Consider the following 26,111-nt stretch of genomic DNA (forward strand, 5'->3'; position numbering starts at 1 on the left):
GCATAAGCATTTCAGCAAAGACACCACTAATTTATGTCTTAAATCCCAACATCTAGATATGTTTCCACCAGGAATAACAACAATGGTTGCTCTGAATCACAAGTTGAGGCTACCATATTGTAGTTTACAGCTCATCAATCAGCAACAAATGGGGATCAAAGTTGATTGATCCTGTTTATCAAAGGGAAAATGGAATTGCTACTATAAAACTGGCTCAAGAAGAAGAATGTCTAGAATTCAGGTAGTTCTCTGGTGGAATTGTTAGTGGATGTGCCTGTTCAGTACTACAAGTTAATGAAGGACCACAACACCCTCAAATAAGTAAGATCATTAATGACTCAGAATTTTTAATAATTATTCGGCTCAATCAATGAAATTAAGAACCATAATTTGATGAGGCTCTAGCTGAAATTGGTAATAGAAAAAAGAACTTATAAATATCAATTACAACTTTGTAACAATCAGTACAAATGTTTGCAGAATATCATCCTCATATGCTAATATTGAATATAAGATGAATTAGTGATGGTACTCCTTAAGATATATGTTATCTAAAGAGAATGATGGTTGGGCTAGCAGATGAAAACACATCGCAGCAAACACAGAGACTTATAAGAAGGTTTGGTCTCTTATTTTAGGGTTCATAATGGGTACGTCTTCCTGACACCGCATTTGGCAAATATGACATTAACACCAATGACTAGAAGTTTAATTAAGAGTAGAAGATGTATATAAAACTAATTGCTCAAGAGGGTGGACTTACCAGGTGGAGTTTGTTGATTTTCAGAAATATTCTCACTCTTCAATGAATTTCTTGGATTCTTTTCAGAACAGGGTTCAGGCTATATTCTTCCATGGAGAGACACTGTGTGAGATGGGGGAGGCAAAACAAAAGAGAGGTCATCCTGACATGGTGATGACTACTGGGGGTGCACATGTGGTTTTACTCATGACTTGGAGTCTCATCTTTTGACAAATACTAACTACAGTGCTACAGGCAAGTCGGATCATTCATAGTTGAGACCAGCAGCCTTAGGAATCAAGCACAGCATCCTGAATCCACTTTATAAGGTTAGGATATTTGCAATCAAGTTTAGTTATTTGCTATTGTAAGAAGAGAATTTTCTTATCCATGTAAAAGTGGCTGACACTGGGATTTAAAAATTACCTTGTGAAGGTATCAGGATGTAAACACTTAAATTATATAATCATAAATAATGATAATTATATAATTATAAAACATATAATTATATAACTATATATGTTATTGTTGTCCAGTTGCTGAGTCATGTCTGACTCTGTGATCCCATGGATTGCAGCATGCCAGGCCGCCCTCTCCCTCATCATCTCCGGAAATTTGCCCAAGTTTATGTTCCTTGAATCAGTGATGCTATCTAATCAACTCATCCTCTGCCTTCTTCTCAGTTTGCCTTCAATCTTTCCCAGCAACAGGGATATATATACATATACATATATGTATATATATATATATATATGTAAAATAATATATATTATTGTTTAGCAGTAAAGTCAAGTCTAACCATTGTGACCCTATGGACTGCAGCTTGTCAGGCTCCTCTGTGCATGCAATTTCCCAGGGAAGAATACAGACTAGGTTGCCATTTCCTTCTCCAGGGGGCCTTCCTGACCCAAGTATCAAACCTGCAATGGTGTGTGCGTGTATATACACACAATATCTTTTCTCTTATGTCTTCCTTTCTGAAAAATTGTGAATATGGATAGTAGCAATATGCTTTAATGGAACAGCAGTGTCTAACAGAGTTAGCAGTTTAAAATAGGCACAAAAACTCACTGAATTTCAGGATGGAATTCCACCAAACATTTAAAGAATTAATGCCAATCCTTCCTAACTCAAAAACGGAAAAAGAAAGAACATTCCCACATTTATTTTATGAGGCCAGATTTACCTTGACACCAAAGCTAGATGAGGACATGGAAAAACAGAAGACTAAAGGCCAATCAATATCCCTGATAATATAGATGCAAAAATCCCCCAAAGTACTAGCAAACAGAAATCAAAAGGAGAATAAAAGGACCATACACCAAGATCAACTGGGATTTGTACTTGAAATGTCAGGATGATTCAACACATGCAAATCAGTATATGTGATAATCACGTTAATGGAAAACAAGATAAAAAGCAATGATCATCTCAGTAGATGCAGAAGAAAACATGACAAAGACAGCATCCTTTCATCATCAGAACTCTCAACAAATTGGGAATATTTACCCTTTCAACATAAACTTTCTTCTAAAGAGTGAATCCCATGAGTGTATCAAGTCTCCTTTTTAGAAGCATTCAAGATAGCACTAGCCTTAATTCAGAATCCCTGTTATGTTGTCATGGTGGTGGTTCATGTGTGTGTGTGTTTGTGAAAAAGAGAGAAAGAGAGGTATTTAAAATATGTCTCCTTTACAGACAATAAACACAAAGAAACGGGGACTTGACTATCTGTGGATCTGTTAATTCTCCCTCACCTCCTGTTTGCCAGTTTTACAATAAAGTTCTCAAATACTTCTTCAATGGATGATGAAAATAACCACCCCTTAATCCGCCTGCAATGCAGGAGACCCCTATTTGATTCCTGGGTTGGGAAGATCCGTGGAGAAGGGATAGGACACCCACTCCAGTATTCTTGCCTGGAGAATTCCATGGACTGTATAGTCCATGAGGTCGCAAAGAGTTGAACACGCCTGAGCAACTTTCACTTTAGTTATATTTATTGTTTCATTCAAATAGAAAGATAATATATTTACTAGCAAGAAACCAAGAGTGAGACAAAAATTAGTGAAAACATTTAACCTGAAAATCTGTGCTGGACTCAAGTACAGAATTAGAGTTGAGAAGAAAATGTTTAAAAAAAAGTGTAATCCCAAATGAGACACTTCTAAGAGTTGGTGAATGTTCAAAAATTAATTATTTACATTTTATGTACAATTGTAAAATATTTATTGAACAGAATGTTGGGTTTATTATATCCTTTACCATAGACATAGTTATATTCAAAATATCACTGAAACCAAATTCCTTCTATAAAATGTATCTATCTGCATTTTAAATTGAAATTGTATAAATGTGTTTTGATTATATAAGCTTTAAAATACCATAAATAAAACTATTATTCTATGCTATATTTCCATACATGAAAATTTATAATCTTATCTGATCTAATATTTAATACTCTTATGACTAGTATTTTCTGAAAAATTTATTTCTAAATTCTGTCTTATTACATATTTCTTACAAAATTGCCTGCAACAGTCTTCAAAGTTGTATTTTAGGATTTAAAAACTTTGAATAAATTACACCTTCATTTATGCTTTGTTGTAGATCATAATTTTTCTAAATTAAGGAGACACTTTTTCTACAGCTTACCTGGTAAATTCAAGAGGGAATTCTTAATTATATGTTTGTTTTTGAAATGTATAAATATTTTCTTAAATATTTTCACAAGTATAGTCTGTTTGGCCTTCATTAGATCATAGATTTTGACAAATAGTGTTTAAACAGAAGAAATTTGCTAAATTAGATGACTATATGCTTTGCCAAATATAGATGCTATGAAAAGTTTAGGACTCAATGTAATTCTATTATGTTATGAAACATAATTTCATTCAATTACAAGTAGGAACTCCTTTGAAAAAAGTTTCCCCACTTATAACATTTAAAAGTTGACTTTCGTACACAATTTAAAACTCATCATTTAAAATTTTTAGTTTGTCCTTGACAGTAAAGTGATATATTTTAATGTTCTACTACTCCAAATGGTTTATTTCAAAAATAGCAACTGAATTCAATTTTAAAATATTAAAATTATTGGAGGTATCATATTAATTAATTAAAGAATTTGCAAAAGTCATGAGCAAACAAGACAAGCAAAATCAAGGAACTCATTAAAATAAAAATTAAAACAATTGTAAGACACCTATATTGATTTGTAAATTCTTACATTTAAAAATTTCAACTGATAATAGGCAGGACAGATTTAAAATAGATACTGAAACATCATTTTGTCTTCAATAACACCTTCCTCACCAAACTTAGTTACAGTAAACTGTATAGAGAACCTACTTACACATTTTGAAACTGACCTCTGATTCAGTTGCCTAAATAGAATAGCTTATTTGGAAACACTTGAGAATTATGTCTGCAACAGCAACAATTCCAAGTACATTTCATTTCTCTTTTTCTTGTGCACCTTTGCAGAAAATCAATTGACCATGTATATGGCAGTATCCTTATACTTTGCAGCAGACAGTTCTTGCACATATTTGTGTAGGATTTACATCTATATATTTAATTTTTTTGTGTTGTAGTTGTGAATGGTACTCTTAAAACTTCCAAGATTTCATTTCTAAAATGTAGAAATATTATTGCTTTTTGTATATTTAACTTGTGTTCTGGAGCCCTTGTTAAACTCATTCATTTGTTGTCATAGCTTCTTAGCAGATTGTGTGGGGTTTTATATGTTGAAAATGATGTCTGAGAATAGGATTTTTAAGACTCTTCCAATCTGTATGTCTTTTAATTTGATTTTCTGACTTAATGAAGATTTTCAATAATAAGACTTTAAAAATTAAATGAGAATAATTTTTTCCTGTAATGTTATATATTATGGAAAATTCTCTTTGTGTTACCACTTCAAGATAAACAGTTTTATCATTACTGTTTCTGGAGAAGGAAATGGCAAACCACTCCAGTATTCTTGCCTGGAGAATCCCATGAACAGAGGAGCCTGGTGGGCTATAGTCCATGGGGTTGCAAGAGTCAGACACGGCTTAGTGACTAAACCACCACCATCACATCTTTATTGTTTAACTTTTTAACCAATTTTAAGTAGCATTCATAAAATTCCTGACATCCCACCTTTTGGGGACTCTAGATTAGCTGTTCTCCCTACCCCTGCCTCCATTCCGAACTTCCTCTGGTCATGTGCCACCCCATACGACCACATGTCTACAGGGACAATTGGAAATAACCACCCAAATACCACTCCTCAGCTATGCGAATTTCTTAAAGTTGTTCTTGTGATCATATTGGACAGATGGTGATAAGTAATGGGCACATGGGGCTTCCCAGATGGTTCAGTGGTAAAGAATCTGTGTGCGATGCAGAAGACGCAGTGGATTGGATCCCTGGGTCAGGAAGACCCCTGGAGAGGGCATGGCAACCTACTCCAGTATTCTTGCCTTGGAGAATCTCATGGACAGAGGAGCCTGGCAGGCTGCAGTTCATCGCACACAGTCAGACACGACTGAAGCGACTCGGCATGTCCAATGAGTACGTGATCGCAAAGTCAGTTTCAAGAGATTAATTGTATTGTTTATCATATTCTCTCAAGAAACTGTGTTATAGTCAGTGTTTGTGTTATTTCTTTCTTTTTATGTGTGTGTGTGTATGTCTATCTGTTCTCAGTGATTGACTGCAAACTCATTGAGAAGAGAATCGTGAATGACTCATTTAGGTGTCATCTAAAGCATATAGCAGGTTAAATGCTTACTGCATATACATGTTTTTCCTGTGAAAGTTAGGAAACGTGAAATTGGATTTTGAAAAGCCAAAGAGCTAGAATATACTACATGTTATATGAATTGATAATTTAATTTATCTTAAGACATATTCTTTTGTTAGTGATGCCAGATATTGAAAAGCAAGCTATAGCCTCTCTACACTGATGATAGTTTTATTCATAACTAATATGAATTTAATAAGCATTCATTCATTCCTTGTTTTAGAAATCCAGCATTTGTTAGCATGTTTTCTTGTGATGAACTGGTTTGTATTCTTTAAGCCTCCAAATTAAGTGCATTTTAAGATGTAGACAGTGACACAGAAAGACATATAAGACGATAATTGAGAGTAAAATAACACAGTTGTGTCAGTTTGCATTTAAATTACTGCTATTATGAGCTATGGTGCTTCCTGAAATTGTAAAATAACTGTTGGCTTATAATTTTAGTAGACAGTAACTTTAGCTGCCCCTGAGTATTCATTATAGATACACAACTATTTATTCAGAGTATATGGCTTTTACCTAAAAGTGTGGCATCTTGACAAGTGTATCTGACAGCATATAAGTATTTATTAGAAAACTACCCACCAGATCCACATGCTTTACTCAGTTAGGACAAATTTATAGCATTTCAGTTTGCTTAAGAGTCAGAGACATTAAAAGTCTCACCATACACAGCATGTTGAGAATAGTTAAATCAACCATCCCTGACCCTTCCCTGACAATAATGTATTTTTTATACACCAATATTTTGCAAATGGTAGATTTTGTTTTATATCAATATCAATAGTCCATCTTCGCTCCAAATATAATTAGGGTTATAAAAAGTGTTAACTGATATATAGTCATGCCAAGAAATGATCACTTGGGCTTGGTGGTTATATTTGTTTTGAAGTTCCCATGACTTGATGAACTCCAAGACATTAAAACATTATTTCTGGTGCTTACTTAGAGGAATAATGATTTAAAAAATTTTTGTCACGTTAATGTGCAAATTAATGAATCAGAAACATTTTAATGAAAGCACTTAAGCTGCTTTTAGTTGATTATTTCTTTGTGGATTTTTCATTTACATTTTGCCTTTAAACTATAGAAAAATTACTATAACAAATAATGGTTTTAAATTTTATATCCAAAAATAAATAAATAAATAAATTTTATATCCTATTTGGTTTATGTATAATATGCAATGAAACTACAGATTATGTAATGGTCTTGATTTCAGAAATGGATAAAGTTAAATATTTTAAGATGTTAAAATATTCATTTTTAGATAGTTTAGAAGAGAAAAATAAGTACTATAAAAATAGAGATTTGCTAAAAAAAACAAAAAAAAAAACAAAAAAAACCCTCCCCAGAGAAAGAATATTCTTCAAAAATATGATTGTATTAAGGCTATCCTTCTAATCAAATAGGAATGAAACACATACTAAGCCAAATAAGGAAGCTGCATGAAATTAATTAGAAAGTTGCTTAGAAAAACCTCAAGTGACACTAAGTCCTAATTTCTTTTCTAAGGACTGCCTGAGTGGGACCTGCAGCCTGGGCTACCCTTGATGCATACCTCATATCCATTGCTGATTGAAGGAGGAGGGCACTCTTGATCCAAACAGGGCCAATGAATGATTTTCTCAATGGGATTTTTAAATGGGGTCAGTTTTTGGCAAATATTAGGTTATTAAGCTGACTTGAGGCAATGGGAGTCCTCTGGGACTGTGATTTTGCATGAATAACCAAAACAGAGGAACTGTACAGAAAGAGGGGAAGATTCCTAACATTGCTGGAATAATAAGAGAGTTTGTTACAGTCTGAGGCATTGTTCATTGGACTTAAATTTTATGAAATGGCTTTAAATATTTCTAAGAAGCATACTATCTTTTTTCCAATTTAAACTTGTACATGTGGCTTCTATTCCCTGAAAACAAGGATTATTGATTAAGACTTTATTTCACTCTTTAATTATTCTCCTATCATGGATTCAGCATATACTTGATTTTGGCCTATATTTTATAAATACATTTGAACTGAGATAGTGTTGTAATTGATAAAAAAAATTAATATATTATATAATAAGGAAATACTAATTATTACACATACTATTGTGCATAGCTGGGGCCAGCTCTACCCTTATGGCAGAAAGCAAAGAAGAACTAAAGAGCCTCTTGATTCAGTGAAAGAGGAGAGTGAAAAAGTTGGCTTAAAATTCAGCATTCAGAAAACTAAGATCATGCCATCTGGTCCCATCACTTCATGGCAAATAGATGGGGAAACAATGGAAACAGTGACAGACTTTATTTTCTTGGACTCCAAAATCACTGCAGATGGTGACTTCAGCCATGAAATTAAAAGACACTTGCTCCTTGAAAAAAAAGCTGATCAACCTAGACAGCATATTAAAAAGCAGAAACAGTACTTTGCCAACAAAGCTCCCTCTAGTCAAAGCTATGGTTTTACCAGTGGTCATGTATGGATGTGACGGTTGGACCATAAAGAAAGCTGAGCGCTGAAGAATTGATGCTTTTGAACTGTGGTGTTGGAGAAGACTCTTGAGAGTCCCTTGGACTGCAAGGAGATCCAACCAGTCCATCCTAAAGGAGATCAGTCCTGAATATTCACTGGAAGGATTGATGCTATAGCTGAAACTCTAATACTTTGGCCACCCAGCAGAGCGTGGGTCAACAATGGCCTGCCGCGGGATCAGAGGCACTGATTACAACAGTCCTGGAAGCCATGGCTTGCTGGTCTAAGTCCTTTTGAAGGAGGTCACCATTACCACCTTTACCCTTACCATATGCTTGTCCTGAGGCCAAACTATAGGGAGGGAACACAGCCCCACTCATCAGCTGAAAGTTGGATTAAAGATTCCTGAGCATGGCCCTGACCAGCAGAGCAAGACCTAGTTTTCCCAAAGCCAGTCCCTCCCTTCTGAAAGCTTCCACAAGTCTCATCCTCATCCATCAGAGGGCAGACAGAATGAAAACCACAATCCCAGAAAACTAACCAAACTGATCAGATGGATTACAGCCTTGTCTAACTCAATGAAACTATAAGCCATGCCCTGTAGGGCCACACAAGATGGACAGCTCATGGTGAAGAGTTCTAACAAAACGTGGTCCCCTGGTGAAGGGAATGGCAAACTGCTTCAGCATTCTTGCCTTGAGAACCCCATGAACAGTATGAAAAGGCAAAAGGATATGACACTGAAAGGTGAACTCCCCAGGTCGATATGTACCCAGTATGCTACTGGAGAAAACCAGATAAATAGCTCCAGAAGGAATGAAGAGGCTGAGCCCAAGTGGAAACAACATCCAGCTGTGGATGTGTCTGGTGCTGAAGTAAAGTCTAATGCTGTAAAGAACAGTATTGCATGTGAACCTGGAATGTTAGGTTCTTGACTCAGGGCAAATTGGAAGTGGTCAAACAGGAGATGGCAAGAGTGAACATTGACATTTTAGGTATCAGTGAACTAAAATAGATGAGATGGGCGAATTTAATTCATATGACCATTATGTCTACTACTGTGGACAAGAATCCCTTAGAAGAGATGGAGTAGCCCTCACATTCAACAAAAGAGTCCAAAATGCAGTACTCGGATACAATCCCCAAAATGACAGAATGATCTCTGTTTGTTTCCAGGACAAACCATTCAATATCACAGAAATAAGTCTGCATCCCAACCACTGACACTGAAGAAGCTGAAATTGAACAATTCTATGAAGACCTACAGGGAGAAGGCAAGGGCACCCCACTCCAGTACTCTTGCCTGGAAAATCCCATGGATGGAGGAGCCTGGGGCGCTCCAGTCCATGGGGTTGCTAAGAGTTGGACACGACTAAGCGACTTCACTTTCACTTTTCACTTTCACACATTGGAGAAGAAAATGGTAACCCACTCCAGTGTTCTTGCCTAGAGAATCCCAGGGACAGGGGAGCCTGGTGGGCTGCCATCTATGGGGTCGCACAGAGTCGGACACGACTGAAGCGACTTAGCAGCAGCATGAAGACCTACAAGACCTTCTAGAACTAATATCAAAAAAAGATGTCCTTTTCATCATAGGGGACTAGAATGCAAAACTAGAAAGTCAAGAGATACCCGGAATAACAGGCAAGTTTGGCCTTGGAGTACAAAATGAAGCAGGTCAAAGGCTAACAGAGATTTGACAAGAGAACACACTGGTCATAGCAAACACCCTCTTCCAACAACACAAGAGATAATTCTACACAAGGACATCACCAGATGGTGAAAACTGAAATCAGATTAATTATATTATTTGCAGCTGAAGCTCTATACAGTCAGCAAAAACAAAACCAGGAGCTGAAGGTGGCTCAGAACATAAACTCCTTATGGCAAAATCCAGACTTAAATTGAAAAAAGTAGAAAAAACCACTAGGCCATTAAGGTATGACTTAATTCAAAACCCTTACAGCTATACAGTGAAAGTGTGACAAATAGATTCCAGAGATTATATCTGATAGGTACAGTGCCTGAAGGACTATGGACAGAGGTTCGTAACATTGTACATGAGGCCATTTCCAGAAAAAGGCAAAAAGGAAAAATGGTTGTCTGTGGAGACCTTACAAATAGCTGAGAAAAGAAAAGTGAAAAGCAAAGGAGACAAGGAAAGATATACCCATTTGAATGCAGAGTTCCAAAGAACAGCAAGGAGAGATAAGAAAGCCTTCCTCAGTGATCAATGCAAAGAAATAGAGGAAAACAATAGAATGGGAAAGACTAGAAATCTCTTCAAGAAAATTAGAGGTACCAACGGAATATTTCATGCAAAAATGGGCACAATAAAGGCCAGAAATGGTATCCGCCTAACAAGAGCAGAAGATATTAAGAGGTGGCAAGAATACACAGAAGAGCGGTACATAAAAGATCCTAATGACCCAGAAAACCACGATGGTATGTTCACTTACCTAGAGTCAGACATCTTGGAGTGTGAAGTCAAGTGGGCCTTAAAAAGCATCACTACAAAGCTAGTGGAAGTGACAGAATTCCAGATAGGCTGTTTCATATCCTAAAAGATGATGCTGTGAAAGTGCTGCACTCAGTATGCCAACAAATTTGGAAAACTCGACGTGGCCATGGGACTGGAAAAGGTCAGTTTTATTCCAATCCCAAAGAAAGGCAATGCCAAAGAATGTTCAAACTACTGCATAACTGCACTCATCTCACATGCTAACAAAGAAATACTCAAAATTCCCCAAGCTACTCTTCAACAGTACTTGAACTGAGAACTTTGAGATGTTCAAGCTGGATTTAGAAAAGGCAGAGGGACCAGAGATCATATTGTCAACATCCACTGGGTCACAGAAAAAGAAAGAATGACACCACCCTTATGGCAGAAAGCAAAGAGGTACTAAAGAGCCTCTTGGTAAGTGTGAAAGAGGAGAGTGAAAAAGCTGACTTAAAACTCAATATTTGAAAAACAAAGATCATGGCATCCAGTCCCATCACATCATGGCAAATAGATGGGGAAAAAATGGGAAGAGTGACAGACTTTATTTTCTTGGGCTCCACAATCCCTGCAGATGGTGACTGCAGCCATGAAATATAAAGATGCTTGCTCCTTGGAAGAAAAGCTATGACAAACCTAGACAGCATATTTAAAAGCAGAGATATTACTTTTTTGACAAAGGTCTATTTATTCAAAGTTATTATTTTTCCAGTAGTCATATGTGGATGTGAGAGTTGGACCATAAAGAAAGCCGAGCATCAAATAATTGATGCTTCTGAACTATGGTGTTGGAGAAGACTCATCAGAATCCCTTGGACTGCAAGGAGATCCAACCAGTCCATCCTAAAGGAAATCTGTCCTGAATATTCACTGGAAGGACTAATGCTAAAGCTGAAGCTCCAATACTTTGGCCACCTGATGTGAGGAGCTGACTTGTTAGAAAAGACCCTGATGCTTCAAAGATTGAAGGCAGGAGGAGAAGGTGGTGACAGAGGATGAGATGGTTGGATATACTCACTGACGCTATGGACATGAGTTTGAGCAAGCTCAGGGAGATCTTGAAGGACAGGGAAACCTGGCATGCTGCAGTCCATGTCGTCGCAAAGAGTCAGACATGACTGAGCAACTAAGAGCAACAGCAACAACATAAAAACAAAACAAAAAAGAAAAAAAGAAAAAAATGCTAAAAACATTGTAGCAATCATACAGGCAGGTGACAAAACAATTGAAATTAAACCTGAAATAGTAGAAATGTAAGGAAAGTTCAGTTTTAACTCCAAGTTTTTCAGAAAATCACTTAGAAAAATTTACTTTATATACAAAACAAAGAATTAAAAAATGTAAACTCTTGTGAATATTCTTCAGTTGTATTATCAGTCTGATTTATAGAAAAGTGCTGTCATTTACTTTTTTTTTTTTTCCTTGTGCATACTATGTCCAATACTTTGGCCACTTCATGCGAAGTGCTGACTCACTAGAAAAGACCCTGGTGCTAGGAAATATGGAGAGCAGGAGGAGAAGGGGACACCCGAGGATGTATGGTTGAATGGCATCACCAACCCAATGGACAAGAATTTGAGCAAATTCTAAGAGATAGTGAAGGACAGGGAAGACTGGAGTGCTACAGTCTATGGGGTCACAAAGATTCAGACACAACTTAGTGACTGAACAGCAACAGCAATGTAAAATTATTGGGGATAACTGGTAAATGTATAAAAACTGGCTCTCTCTTAAAAAAAATGTGTACATATACATACAATTTCAGTGTAAGTTGTGTTAATATAAAGCATTTTAAGACATAGTTCAAATAATAAAAATAACATGCAATATTCTTCATTATCATTTTCATACAGCCAATCAATTCTCACAGAATGTTTTTGTTGGTTTGGCTGAATGTCTGTATTAGCAGCCCACTGCTATAGTAGCATCTGATGAATAACTGTCATTCCAAAATGAGAGTTCTTTGATCTTTTCATTTAAATTAATGAGTGAGAAAAAAGAGAAACAGTGAAGATATATGTTGAAAGTAAACCTTCAACAATGACATGAGTAGCTTCTTATCTGAAACTGAAAGAACGTTTCCTCAAAGTTTTAGCTGTTCTCCATGCAATGGCTATTGACACAGCACACTTTTACACCTACACTACATTATTAGTATTTTCTGCACCATTTTCTGAAGTTTAGACAATTTCTGTTTTGTTTTGTTGAAACAATAACTCAAAGCCTGATGTGTAGAGCTTTCTGACTGCTGTGATACAAATATTCCCATTATCTGACTCAAGCTGTGCAGCGTTATTGAAGGTGATGTTGAGAGGCACAGTACCACCGCATTGCAGCGTCCTCACACTAGACATCTATAACCTCATAACATATAGCAGCAAACTGATTATGAAACAATGAGCTTTGAGTATTTACTATTTCTTTTTTAATATAATTTAATTATAATTTTACATAATTTAATTTTTAAACAATCTCAGTATTGAACAAGTTATGCACAAAAATCCCTGAAGATATAACAATGGGCTCCCACGACTCATTAGGAGCTGGCTCCAACACACCTCTAGAACTCATGTATTATAACTAATAATAATAAAGTCAGACACAGATGTTCTATACCTCATGTGATATGGAGAGGGTGGATAATCAGGATATTTAATTGGTGTGGGTTTGGTACCAGCCTACATTCATATAATAGCACTGCCATCTAATCAGTCAGCTACCAGCTCTGGATTAAAGTGCTCATAGGAGGGGATTTTTCTGTGTAATGAACAGGGTCTAGGGTTTAGGAGCAACTTGATCATAGCAGCAACTCGGAGGCAGGGATAAGAAGGCATTGTAAGCTGATACGAGTGGCAAGTAGGCACTGGGGAAAATGCCGTGGAGGTCTGAGCGCCTGAGTTCAGGCACTGCTTGGTAGGCAGCGCAGGCAGTAAAGATTTTAATCAACTCATTCGAAGTGCATGGTGCTGAAGAAGCAAGTGTGAATCAACGGTTCCTACGTCCTCAAAGGGAGCCTGGGGAACCCTCTGACTCAGCAGATCCAATGCAACACATCCTGGCTGCAGGCAGAAATACTCATCAACAATTGGATCATAGAAAAAGCAAGAGAGTTTCAGAAAAAAAAACATCTACTTCTGCCTCATTGACTATGCTAAAGCCTTTGACCATGTGGATCACTGAGGAAAATTCTTCAAGAAATCAATACCAGACCACCTTACCTACCTCCTGAGAAATCTGTATGCAGGTCAAGAAACAGCAGTTAGAATAGGACATGGGACAACAGACTGGTTCCAAATTGGGAAAGGAGTATGTCAAGGGTATATATTGTCACCCTGCTTATTTAACTTATATGCAGGTACATCATGTGAAATGAAGCACAAGCTGGAATCAAGATTACTAGAAGAAATATCAATAACTGCAGATATGCAGATGACATCACCCTTATGGTGGAAAGCGAAAAGGAACTAAAGAGCCTCTTGATGAAAGTGAAAGAAGAGAGTGAAAAAGCTGGCTTAAAACTCAACGTTCAAAAAACTAAGATCATGGCAGTGGTCCCATCACTTCAAGGCAAACAGATGAGGAAACATTGATGTACTTTTATTTTCTTGGGCTCCAAAATCACTGCAGATGGTCACTGCAGCCATGAAAAGATGCTTACTCCTTGGAAGAAAAGCTATGACAAACCTACACAGCATATTAAAAAGTAGAGACATTACTGACAAAGTCTGTATAGGCAAAGCTATGGTTTTTCCAGTAGTCATGTATGAATGTAAGACTTGGACCATAAAGAAAGCTGAGAGCCAAAGAATTGGTGCTTTTGAATTGTGGTGTTGGAGAATGTTGGAGGAGACTCTTTAAGAGTCCCTTGGACTACAAGGAGATCTAACCAGTCGATCCGAAAGGAAATCAGTCCTGAATATTCACTGGAAGGACAGATGCTGAAGCTGAAGCTCTGATACTTTGACCATCTGATGGGAAGAGTTGACTCATTGGAAAAGACCCTGATGGTAATGTTAGTAGGACTGAACCTGCCCTCAGCTGGTGGGGGAACTGAAGCAGGGGTCCAATCCCCACATTAGGGCAACTATCTGGATCAGAGGAGAAACATTTAAGGCTGAGAGTGAAGCAGCTGATCTGTGGCAGCCTAAATGGAATGAGAATCAGACAGTCCTTGCCACAGCCATACCTACCCCGGACAGGGATGCAGGTCCCCTGGAAGGGATAGCAGCTGGGAGCTGGAGTGTAGGGATTGTGGAGCAGTCCTAGGGTAAGGGCTGCTGTTGACTGTGGAGGGGCAGACAGAGGGGACCTGAACTGAGGGAGGAGATTATGGCGGGAAATGCTGTCGAGGAAAGCCAGGCAGCCTTGGAACTAAGGCGATACTGCTGAGTCATGCGTAGGGGGTGGAGCCACCACCATAGCGTCTCTCTCCCCACAAGCCAGCATCCACAGATGAACAATAGAGAGGCTGGCCTGTCAAGCTCCTGACCCGTGGAACAACAGAGTAGGACCTCATCCAGGGTGCCCCTTTAAGTGCCTCAAGCGCCAATCTACAGAGGTAGACCCTAGCTAGGCGGCCCTTTTATGTGCCTGATGCACCAAACAACAGAGAAAGACCCCAGGCAAGGGAGCCCTCTAAGTGCCTGAGCGAGTGGAGCTATGGAGAAAGACTAGCCAAAGAGGCCTTGTGATTACCAACTACCAGAGCCCCGATAAAAGACTCGGATCAGGCCATAACTCCTGCAGCTGAGGCACTCTCTCAGGGCCCCTGTGTCCCAAGCAGCTGCGCCACATTCACGCTCAATCCTCACTGGGGCAGAGCTGCCACAGGCAAAAATAGTCTTGTATCTATGCACGTGGGGTCAGTTCAGTTGTGTCCATGTCTTTGTGACCCTGTGGACTGTGGCCTTCCAGGCTTCTCTGTCAGTGGGGTTCTCCAGGCGAGAATACTGGAGTGTATTGGCCAATGCTGGCTGCCATACCCTTCTAGAGCACTACATTTCCTGCTGCCCTAGCCGCCAACTCCCCTGAGTACCTGGTGCTGCCAGAGCCCCTGGGACCCAAGCAGCTGCACCACCTCCACACCTGGCACTCACTGGGGCAGACCCAAGTCCTCCAGGGCAGCCAAACCCCAGTGGACGACCCACATGCAGAAGTGGAAATAAAACCACAATTGAAACCCAGAGGCAGTGTGGCTAAGGAAGTAGACCCAAAACTTCCCACCAGCTTTACAAGCTTCAGATTAAATTCACATGATTAAAGCTAGGCAGACACTGTGTCTATGCAATATACAAAAGGAAACCAAGAGCTCGCACAAAAGAAAACACACTGGTTCTGATAGCTGTGGACATTGGAGGCAAGAACACACAGGAGTAGGATCAGATTAGAATCTGAGCTGCCCCCACAGCAGGTCCAGAGACCAACACGTTGTTGGAGGGCATCCTAGGGAGTCAAGGTGGACTGTGACTCCCAGAGAGGGATAGGATGCTGACATCAGAGATTCAAGGAAAACATTTATTATTCTTAAATTTTGACTTGTTCTGTAGTTTCTTTAGGATTTTTTTTCCTCCCCCCTCCTCTGTTGTAGTTGTCAATTTTATTAGCACTATGAAATCAAATTAAGCTTTTGAATTTTTTTAACTACATCTTTTATTGCTGTTATAAACCTCTGCCTCTACATTGGCCTTTTGCAGTTCTGTGGAGTAACCCCCCCCTTTTTTTCTCTCTTTTTTAAATTTTAATTAAAAAAATTTTTTTAAGCTATGATTATTTTTCTACATTTATTCCTTTGTTTGCTTTTCCTACTGTTCTTTTCCCCTTGCTAGTAATCTTTAATATATATAAATCTTCTTTATCTATCTCTATTTAACTTTGCATTTCTATTCTTTCTTTCTTTTCTTTCTTTTTCTCACTATATTTTTTGGTTTTGTTTTCATTTCTTTATTCCTCAGTTGGCACCTTGCTTTAGTTTTGTTTTCTAGTTTGTGCTTTATTTAGTTTTATTCTTAACTGGTGGATATCATTTTTTATATGCTTTGTTCTCCAGGCCAATCTATTGTACCTTATTTTTGTTGGGCTGTTTTGATTTTGCTTATGGGGGGTATATGTGTAGGTGTACATTACATTATTTTAATTATTATTTGTCTAATTTTATACCTGCTGTTTGTCTAGGGTTCATCTTTGGTTTCTCACTTTTGGGTATTTGTTTTAATCTCATTTAATGCCATAAAAAAACCACATGTGGAATCTCTGTTCCTGGCCAGAGATCAACCCATGAGCCTTTGGAGTAGGAGCACTGACTCCAAGACCCTAGACTACCAGAGAACTCCTAACCCTAGGGAGAATCAAATAGAAAACTCTCACAAAGGAAACCACTTGAATATAAGACCCAGCATCACCCAATTACCAGTAGCACCCTGCGCAGGATGCCTCATTCAAACAACAAACAAGACAAAAGCACAAGCCAAATCATCAGCAGACAGGATTACCACCTCACTCACCCCTACACATAAGAGGGAAAAAAAAAAAAAACAGCACAAATCTCACCCTATATGAAACTTACACAAAACTGGACCAAACTTAGGAGGGCAGAAAGCAAAATAATAAAGAATTCAACCTTGAAGCCTGGGAAAAGGAGACCTCAAACACAATAAGTTAAAAAAATAATGTAAAGGCAGAGAAATACTGCACAAATGATGGAACAAACTAGAAACACAGAAGTCCACATAAATGAAGAGGAAATAGGCAAACTACCTGAAAAAGAATTCAGAATAGTGATTGTAAAGATGATCAAAAACCTTGAAAATATAATGGAGAAAATGCCAGAATCAATTAACAAAGACATAGAAAAATTGAAGAATAAACACAGAGATAACACAATTACTGAAATTATAAATACTCTAGAAGGAATCAATAACAGAATATCCAAAGCAGAAGAATGGATCAGTGATCTAGAGGATAAAACGGTAGAAATAACTGCTGAAGAGCAGAATAAAGTAAAAAGAACGAAAAGGATGAGGATAGTCTCAGAGACCTCTGGGACAATATTAAACACATGAACATTTGAATGATGGGGGTCCCAGAAGGAGAAGAGTAAAAGAAAGGGTATGAGAAAAATTTTGAAGAGATAATAGCTGAAAATATCCCCAACATGGAAAAGGAAATAGTCAAGCCCAAGAGGTGCAAAGAGTCTGGTACACGATAAACCCAAGGAGAAACCTGTCAAGTCACATGCTAATCAAACTAACAAAGATTAAACAAAAAGAAAGAATATTAAAAGCAGCAAGGGAAAATCAACAAGTAACATACAAGGGAAATCCCATACATTTAAGAGCTGATCTTTCAGCAGAAGCTCTGCAGGCTGGAAGGGAAAGGCAGGATATATTTAAAGTACTTAAAGGGGAAAATCTACAACCAAGGGTACTCTATGGCAAGGATCTCATTAAAAATTGATGGAGAAATCAAACACTTTACAGACAAGCAAAGTTAAGAGAATGCAATACCATCAAACCAGCTACAACAAATGTTAATGGGACTTACACAGTCAGGAAATACAAGAAAGAAAAAGATCTACAAAAACAAACCCCAAGCAATTCAGAAAATGGCAATTGGAACATAAATATCAATACTTACTTTAAATATAAATGGATTAAATGCTCCAACCAAAAGACCAGACTGGCTGAATGGATACAAAAACAAGACCCATATATATGCTATCTACAAGAAACCCGCTTCTGACCTAAAGACACATATAGACTGAAAGTGAGAGGATGGAAAAAAATATAGTCCATGTAAATGGAAAGTAAAAGAAACATGGAGTAGTGAGAGAGTCAATTTCTAGGTAGGTTGATATGAAGTCTGGGGTCCCTGAGGAAGAGAGAGAGGTCTGGGGTTCTCAAGGAGGAGAAAAGGACAAAGGTTTCTTTTCTAACCTGGAAGAAATGGACAGATTCTTAGAAAAGTTCAATCTTCCAAGACTAAACCAGGAAGACATAGAAATTTTGAACAACCCAATTACAAGCACTGAAATCAAAGCTGTGATCAAAAATCTCCCAAAAAAACAGATGCCCAGGACCAGATGGTTTCAAAGGTGAATTCTAGCAAACATTTAGAGATAAGGTAATGCCTTTCCTTCTAAAAAGCTTTCAAAATTTGCAGAGGAAGGAATGCTTCCAAACTCATTCTATGAGGCCACCATCACCCTGATACCAAAACCAGACAAAGACAACACAAAAAAAGAAAACTACTGGCCAATATCACTGATGAACACAGATGCAAAAATCCTCAACAAAATACTAGCAAACAATTTCAACAACACATTAAAAAGTTCATACAACATGATCAAGTTGGGTTTATTCCAAGGATGCAAGGATTCTTTAATATATGCAAATCAATCAATGTGATATACCATATTAACAAATTGAAAGATAAAAATCATATGATCATTTCAATAGATGCAGAAATAACCTTTGACAAAATTCAGCACCCATTTATGATTAAAACTCTTCAAAAAATGGGCATAGAAGGAACCTACCTCAACATAGTAAAGGCCATATGTGATAAGTCTGCAGCAAACGCCATTCTCAATGTTGAAAAACTGAAAGCATTCCCCCTAAGATCAGGAACAAGATAAGGATGTCTACTTTCACCACTACTATTCAACATAGATTTTGAAGTCCTAGCTACAGCAGTCAGGGAAGAAAAAGAAATAAAACAAATCCAGATTGGAAAAGAAGAAGTAAAGTTCTCACTGTTTGCAGAGGACATGATACTATATATAGAAAATCCTAAAGATACTATCAGAAAATTATTAGAGCTAATCACGGAATTTAAAAAAGTTACAGGATACAAAATCAATACACAGAAATCACTTGCATCCCTATATACTAACAATGAAACATCAGAAAGAGATTTTAAGGAATCAATCCCATTCTCTATTGCAACAAAAAGAAGAAAATATATAGGAATAAACCTACATAAGGAGACAAAAGAACTGTACACAGAAAATTATTACACTGATGGAAGAAATGAAAGATGACATAAACAGATGGAGAGATATTCCATGTTCCTGGGTAGGAAGAGTCAATTTTGTGAAAATGACTATACTACTAAATGCAATGTACAAATTCAGTGTGATCCCTATCAAATTAACAATGGCATTTTTCACAGAACTAGAATAAAAAATTTCACAACTCATATGGGAACACAAAAGACCCTGAGTAACCAAAGAAGTCTTGAGATGGAAGAATGGAGTTGGAAGAATCAACCTTTCTGATTTCAGACTTTAGATTATACTATAGAGCTACGGTCATCAAGACAGTATGGTACTGGCACAAAAATAGAAATATAGACAAATGGAACCAGATAGAAAGCCCAGAAATAAACCCACGCACCTATGGGTACCTTATTTTTGACAAAGGGGGCAAGGATATACAATGGGGCAAAGACAGTCTCTTCAATAAATGGTGCTGGGAGACTGGACAGCTACATGTAAAAGACTGAAATTAGAACACTTCCTAACACCATACACAAAGATAAACTCAAAATGGATTAAAGACCTACACGTAAGACCAGAAACTATAAAACTAGTAAACTCTTAGAGGAAAACATAGGCAGAACACTTGATGACATAAATCAAAGCAGGGTCCTCTTTGAATCACCTCCTAGAGTAATGGAAATAAAAACAAAGTAAATAAGTGGGACCTGATTAAACTTAAAATATTTTGCACAGCAAAGGAAACTATAAGCAAGGTGAAAAGACAATCCTCAGAATGGGAGAAAATGATAGCAAATGAAACAACTGACAAAGGATTAATTTCCAAAATATACAAGCAGCTCATACAACTCAATGCCAGAAGAACAAACAACCCAATAAAAAAGTTGGAAAAAGACTAAAATAGACATTTCTCCAAAGAAGACATACAGATGGCTAACAAACACATGAAAAGATGCTCAACATCACTTATTATTAAAGAAGTGCAAATCAAAACTACAATGAGATATCACCTCACACTGGTCAGAATGGCCATCATCAAAAAATCTACAAGCAATAAATGCTGGAAAGGATATGGAGAAAAGGGAACCCTCTTGCACTATTGGTGCAATGTAAATTGATACAGCCACTATGGAAGGAAGACATTATGGAGATTCCTTAAAAATCTAGGGGAAAAAATCCACCATATGACCCAGCAATCCCACTCCTAGTCATGTACCCTGAGGAAACTAAAACTGAAAAAGATATATGTAACCCAATACTCATTGAAGCACTATTTACAATAGCTAGAACATGGAAGCAACCTAGATGTTCATTGACGATGAATGGATAAAGAAGTTGTGGTACATATACACAATGGAATATTACTCAGCCATAAAAAGGAACACATTTGAGTCAGTTCTGATGAGATGGGTGGGCCTAGAACCTATTATAGAGAGTGAAGTAAGTCAGAAAGAGAAAGATAAATATCATATTCTAGCAGATATATACAGAATCAAGAAAGATGGTAGTGAAGAATTTATTTGCAGTGCAGAAATGAAGAAACAGACATAGAGAACAGACTTATGGACAAGGGGAGAGGGGAGGAGAGGGTGAGTTGTATGGAAAGAGTAACATGGAAACCTACATTGCCATGTGTAAAATAGATAGCCAATGGGAATTTGCTGTGCAGTTCAGGGAACTCAAACAGGGGCTCTGTATGAACCTAGAGGGGTGGGATGCGGGAGGAGATAAGAGGGAGTTTCAAGAGGGAGGGGATCTATGTATACCTATGGCTGATTCATGGTGAAGTCTGACAGAAAACAGCAAACTCTGCAAAGCAACTATCCTTCACTTAAAAAATAAATTTATTAAAAAGAAAAGAAAAGATCCTGATGCTGGAAAAGATTGAAGACAGGAGGAAAAGGGGATGAGATGGTTGGATGGCATCACCGACTCAATGGACATGAGTTTGAGCAAGCTCTGGGAGTTGGGGATGGACAGGGAAGCCTGGTGTGCTGCGGTCCATGGGGTTCAAAGACTTGGACATGACTGAGTGACTGAACTGAACCGAATGCACAGGGCACAGGATGTCAAGTAATTAGATTTTCAGAGGGATTATGGAAGATATTGTCTGTTGAACTCATATTTAAATTGGGGAACAGATAGTTTGATAAAAGAAGAGGGTTTGATATCGTTAATAACCAAAGTTCAAAGAAAGAAAATGTGTGAAGGGAGAGAACTGCAAAGAAGTTAATTGGGGCAGAAACGGAGAAGGGTTACAAGGTTAGTGGCTGGATATTTAAGTGGAAAATAGGAGTCATACTGTGAAAGGATGAAGAGTTTGGATTTTGTCCTGTGGGAAAGAAAATGTGACTTCTAAAAAACTGAAGCAGTTTTGCTTCTTAAAATAGTAAATTTGATGGCTATGTGTGGAAAGATAATAATGCAAAGTAGGCTACTGCTATAAGGATGCAGGCAGTAACAGAGTGGAGGAGAAGCCATTCAACAGAGACGCTCACATGAACTAAACCCGAAATGATGGCTAACTTTTGCTGGGAATGAAAAGAGTCACATTCAGCCTAGAACGCTTACTTTTAAAGAGCAGGTAGAGGGTTATACCATTTAGAGATACAGAAAATACAGGAGGGTAGTGGAAGCTTGTGACAGAGTAACGCACTGTGTTTTCATTGGTGGAGCTCTGCGTGCGGCTGGACCATGTAGACCTATTTGAGAAGTGCAAATTGGGTCCAGACATGCATAAACTGCTGAGGTGCTGGCATAGCTGTGAGGGCCCTTTCAGTTAAAGTGACGACATAGATGTCAGGTAAAATGAACTGTGCCTTTTATTTATCAACCAGATCCTAGATGATCATTGATGAGAGTCTCAAGAGCAGAGTGTGACACTAGAGATTAATAATTTAAAATGTTAGAGCGGGAGCTGAGGAAGTGTGAACACCAAGCCTCTTTCAAGCAGCTTGGTGGTGAAATAACCAAAGAGGACAGAGAGAGCTTAATGAAAAGAGTGAGGCACAGCTGGGAGAGGCATGCGTGTCTATGTCTTCACACCTTAGTGGATCCAACTATGACCATATTTTTGGATGGGAACTGTCACCTCAGCTTGTACTGTACATGATGACTATGACAGGTCTTTGTAAGATCAACATGAAAACTATAATTTAAAACAAATACATTCAGAGATGACAAAATATTAACTAGGATTTCTTTTTAGCACCTTACTTCACTGATGGTGAAGTTTCCAGTGTTATTCTTCTCATTATGTAAGCATGTGTCAGTCCTGTAGGAGAGGTCTATCAATTAAATGAGGACAGGTAAGAACAACTCATTATGAGAAATCCCAGGTGGGGAGAGAAGAGACATGAAATCCTAACAATGAGGTTAAATGATTCTAATCTAAACAATGTGTGTGTGTTTTTTTTTTTTTAATCTGTCCAGCAGCATGGAAGTCACAGAGAAACAAAGACAGAGTTTCATCATCAAACTTCGTAGGTGCCAAGATGCCTAAGAGAAACTCGACAGTCTGAGCACAAAGGCAGGCCCATGATCCACCAGAACACATGTAATACATGTGAAAGAAAAGAAAGTGAAAGTGAAAGTCACTCAGTCGTGTCCGACTCTTTGTGACCCCATGGACTATACAGTCCATGGAGTCCTCCAGGCCAGAATACTAGAGTGGGTAGCCTTTCCCTTCTCCAGGGGATCTTCCCAACCAAGGGATCAGGCCCCGGTCTTCCACATTGCAGGTGGATTCTTTACCAGCTGAGCCACAAGGGAAGCCCAAGAATACTGGAGTGGGTAGCTTATCACTTCTCTAGAGGATCTTCCCAACCCAGGAATCAAACCTGGGTTTCCTGCATTGCAGGTGGATTCTTTACCAACTGACCTAATTGTTAAATGATAGATCATGTTGTTAACTTTCTCTCTCTCTTTGTGTGTATATATAGAATTTGAATGCTGAAATCATAACAAGGGTAAAGCATTCAGACCAAATCCTTTAGGATTTTGAATTATTACAAATATATATACTTGGCTTTAAGATGTTTGATGGAAAACTAAACATCTATAAATCTTCTGAATAATGCTCTGCAAACTGCCTGATAGCTACCTTTAGAGACTGTTTTTATTGCTGTGGTGTGTTCCTTTGTTGACTATAGTCTTAAAATTCTAGTACTGTGATGAGGACTGACTTAATTAACATTTAAAAGACACAAAGAATTTGTGAGGAATGTACATTTCAAATATCTGCAGTTCTACAAATTATAGGTGTGGAAATACTTGTATAGTCTATATTACTATATTTAGTTTGTTTCTAAATAATATGCCTACTGAGATTCACGTGTTTCCTTTGTACATCTTTATACAAAACCATGTCTTTTTGATGTCCATTTTTACCTGAAAACTAAATTTTAACCAATACATAAGAAGTATTTATGACTATAGAGCTTGGTGGAGAAGGCAATGGCACCCCACTCCAGTACTCTTGCCTGGAAAATCCCAGGGACAGGGGAGCCTGGTAGGCTGCAGTCCATGGGGTCGCTAAGAGTCGGACACAACTGAGCAACTTCACTTTCCCTTTTCACTTTCATGGATTGGAGAAGGAAATGGCAACCCACTCCAGTGTTCTTGCCTGGAGAATCCCAGGGCTGGGGAGCCTGGTGGGCTGCCATCTATGGATCGTACAGAGTCGGACACGAATGAAGCGACTTAGCAGCAGCAGCTGCAGCATAGAGCCTGGAGGTTTGATAATATGATATTTGCATGCCTAAGAAAGCATGGGGACCATATGGCTATAAGTAGGCAACTCTGGCCTTTAGCTTGGCTTCTGATTTTAAGATGCTAAATCGTCAATTACATAATATCAAAAATGACTATTATACATACTCTCTCTCACCAGGTCTATAATATACAAACATATACTCTGTGCTTTAACAAAATTACAGCTTGTTAGCTGTCAATTATTAAAACCACTGGGGGTCTAATTGATTAGTTGTTGTTCAGTCACTAAGTCCTGTCCAACGCTTTGTGACTCTGGACTACAGCACGCCAGACCTTTCACGCCAGGCCTCCTGGTCCTTCACTGCACACACACACACACACACACACACAATTTTGTATTTCATCCACTATGAGGACCCCTTATGAATTTTCAGAACTGTGATGAACCAATATTAGTTCTTTAAAATGATGATAGTAAAAAGAAAGCAAAAAATAACTGTATTTAAATCAGTTAGCTATTTTTTGTAATCATTTACTGAGAAATATTTTATCAAGTATTTCACCAACATTAGGGAGTCAAACTCAAATCAAATACATGTACATTTACCTCAAAGTTTAAAATCTATATATAACTTTAACTAAAGCAGATTCTGAATGGGATAATAGGAAGACCAGAGTACCTGGGAATACGTTGTTCTAGAGTGAAGCTTGCCTTGATTGAGCTGGTTAGTGTTTAAATTACAATGTCCACAGGGAACAGAAAATCTAGTCTTAATTCAGCCGATTTCTGCTCTCTAAAATAACTGGATTGATGAGGAATTGCTGGAGGAGCTGGGAAAGGACTTTGCAGAGATCTTGGTATATATCTGTGAAATGTTGACGCAAGACACTAAGACACTCAACAAGCATTAAAAAGAGGACCAACCCTCCAGGAAGAGAGAGGTCAATAGCCAGCCAGCAAATGAGAACCTCAACTAAACCTCCAGAAAATGAAGCCTCTCAAGAGCAGGCTTCATCTTCACCAAAAGGACTGCAACTCACTTAAACTATATATATGAGACTTAGGGCAGAGGGCCAATTCCAGATGAGATTTACTTTTGTAAATTTGGTTCCTGGTGTGTTTCCAGGCTAAAATAATTAGGTGAAGCTGAGCACTTACATAGAAAGTTGGAAGGACATACAACTGGGTGGAAGTGAAGAAGTCAAGGACAAACACAAAGCTAACTATCTAAGACCCTGATGCTGGGAAAGATTGAGGGCAGGGGGAGAAGGGGATGACAGAGGATGACATAGTTGGATGGCATCACCAACTCAATGGACATGAGTTTGAGCAAGCTCCAAGAGATGGTGAGGGACAGGAAAGCCTGGTATACTGCAGTCCATAGGGTCGCAGAGTTGTACATGACTTAGTGACTGAGCAACTATCTAAACTGTGTCACAGAGTTTGGGAACAGAAAGAAGCAGAAAATTAATGAGCTTTTTATAGACTGCATCAAGGGATAAAGAAGTATCAGACCGTTTGTGACATCATGATTATAATTATTCCCAATTATTTACTACCCACTTCCCTGAAAAGGATTATTTATCAGTTGCTTGCCTTGGATTGGCAGTGCCTTCCAGCAGGAAGTAAGTATTGAGTGCACTTACTTAAGCCCGTTAGTTACTTACTTGACCACGTGCTTACTCTTGGTGAATGATGTGACAGGATGTCGATTCCAAACAGAAACATTGAGAGCCACGGTAGGTTTTATCCAACTCTTGTTTTGTTTATTTTTTTAATCTGCCACAAGACAGCATGTCACAATATAGAGTAATTTCTTTTCATCCTGAAATGAAGGAAAAAGTGGAACACGAGCAGAGCTGTCAACAACTAAAGCCAACGAAGGGGAATGAATACATGCTGCTGTGA

The 26,111-nt window shown here is 38.1% G+C and overlaps 1 long non-coding RNA gene across 1 annotated transcript in view; it reads right to left on the reverse strand.

The window, feature by feature from the left end:
* Positions 1 to 763: 763 nt before the first annotated feature.
* The window catches only part of LOC122432450, a 139,808-nt gene continuing 114,460 nt past the window's right edge, over positions 764 to 26,111 (reverse strand). Inside the window, exon 3 of the long non-coding RNA XR_006266827.1 lies at positions 764 to 865. This is a non-coding gene — a long non-coding RNA (uncharacterized LOC122432450). The remainder of the gene's footprint in view (positions 866 to 26,111) is intronic.

This window comes from Cervus canadensis, chromosome 31 (assembly GCF_019320065.1).
Source record: "Cervus canadensis isolate Bull #8, Minnesota chromosome 31, ASM1932006v1, whole genome shotgun sequence".
Classification (NCBI taxonomy): Eukaryota; Metazoa; Chordata; class Mammalia; order Artiodactyla; family Cervidae; genus Cervus; species Cervus canadensis.